The sequence below is a fragment of the Macadamia integrifolia genome, chromosome 2 (assembly GCF_013358625.1).
Source record: "Macadamia integrifolia cultivar HAES 741 chromosome 2, SCU_Mint_v3, whole genome shotgun sequence".
In the NCBI taxonomy this organism is placed as follows: Eukaryota; Viridiplantae; Streptophyta; class Magnoliopsida; order Proteales; family Proteaceae; genus Macadamia; species Macadamia integrifolia.
In genome coordinates, this window is record NC_056558.1 from 13393379 (window position 1) to 13395266 (window position 1888).

The window sequence follows — 1888 nt, forward strand, 5'->3', positions numbered from 1 at the left end:
CTTTTTTGTGTTAACGAGAAACCCCTTGAATCTGTTTGGTTTTTCGATTTAGGCCCAAGGATAAACCCCAGTTACACTAAGTCACACACCCATTTGTAAAAAATGCTCTCTTTCTCTCTCTCCACGGCTCCTGCATCAAATGATGATATGATTAACTCTATTTAAAAATTACTTGTAAGTTCTTTGTGCCTTTAATAAGAAGGTGCATTTTGATGCATTTTTTATCTTAAGGGAGCATCTAAATATAATTTGTCTAAGAGTTTGGTGGTCTTCCCTTTTTTTCTTGTTTTTTAAATAAATTTACTTTTTCTGATAAAAATAAAATGGAGTACAGGTATACTTTTCTAAAGGAAAATGCAAACCTTTGATGGAACGGGTTCCTCTATAGCATGTTGCAGTGTAGCCGTAGATCCAAAGCTTGGGAGTTTAACGCATGGACGAACAGCCCAAGGTGATCTCAATTCTTAGATCTGCGCTACACACCATGTTGCGTGACAAAAGATCCCAATCCAACTTTTATTTGCATTTTCTGTGACCCGAAAGTCTAATCACATGTTACTTTTTTTCTTTTTTTTTTTCATGATACTTATACATCTCTTTCTCTTTTGCTCCTTTTAAATACTTAGATTATCCCTTCTTTTCTCTTACAATCTATTAATCCCGGTTATTCAGTCTGGATCTTTCCATGTTAAGAGTGGACGCAAGTATATCCAGCCTGATAGCCATGTTACTATCTGAATACAATAGAGGTGCACCCATCCTTAGCACTCAACAGTTAGTACTAGAAGAAGGAGATGGTAATGGGGATCGGATCTGTGATTTCCAAGGTCCGCTTATGTCGTCACCCAACCTCCCAGTGCGTCTTCTTTCTATCAACTTCCCCATTTTCTTTGTTTTATCATGCTTTCTCAATTCTTCACGAAATGGGTGTGCCTTCTTTTTTTCTTTTCTTTTTTTTAATTTTATTTTAAATCAAGGTGTAGTTTACGTACACCTCGATTAATCCTTAGAAAGACTAGTACGTTATGCCTTCCACTTAAATCGTAGATGCATAGATAGGGAATCGAATCTGAGATCATACGCCTATCCACATAATCCCCAATTCGAGCTAATCATCTAGACAGGCCATAGATAGATACGAAATGAATGTTCCAGTATTGAGATACATTATTAAAAAAAGAAAAAAAAAATTACCGAGACCATCACAAGACCTTCAAACCATGGAGCAAGTTTCTTGTTTTTCGGACTTCTTCCACATAATGGAGCTCTATCTTGTTTTGGGATGTTCCCTAATTTTTTATAGATTGATTGATTAGTGGAGCTCGTCCTTATTTGTTTAGCAGAATTAGCCAAGTTCCTCTATCATTTTGAAACCTAAACATAAACATTGGTACAGGTATATAGCTAGGTTCCTATGTCAAGTGTTAGTTTGGACTAAACCAGCCAATTTGGAAAAGGCTTAATGGGTTACATGTGAAAATGAGGATTAATGTAAGTATTTAAAAGAGCAGGCCGAGGAGAAGGAGATGTAATAGTTCAAAAATAGGGGGAAAAAAAAAAGTTCAAGATAAAGGGGTTTTAGTAAATATACGCTAAATGTAGGGGACTGATAGTAATTGTCCCTTGGTGCAAATAAATGGGTTATCATCCGAAACACTAGGGACATGCCCACCATAAAACCTATTACTTCAGAAAAAATATAGGCAAAAAGTATAGATTAGCCAAATCGTCTAGATATTCCCAACCCGTGTGGTTTTTAATAACAAGAAAGATGAATTTTTCATAAATAAGGAGAAAATTTTCTATGGTTAAAGGAAAACTACACCTAGGGGTGTTAAAAAACGCTCAGTAAGCCAAAACCCACCCTGAGTCCGGGCAGAACTTGGGT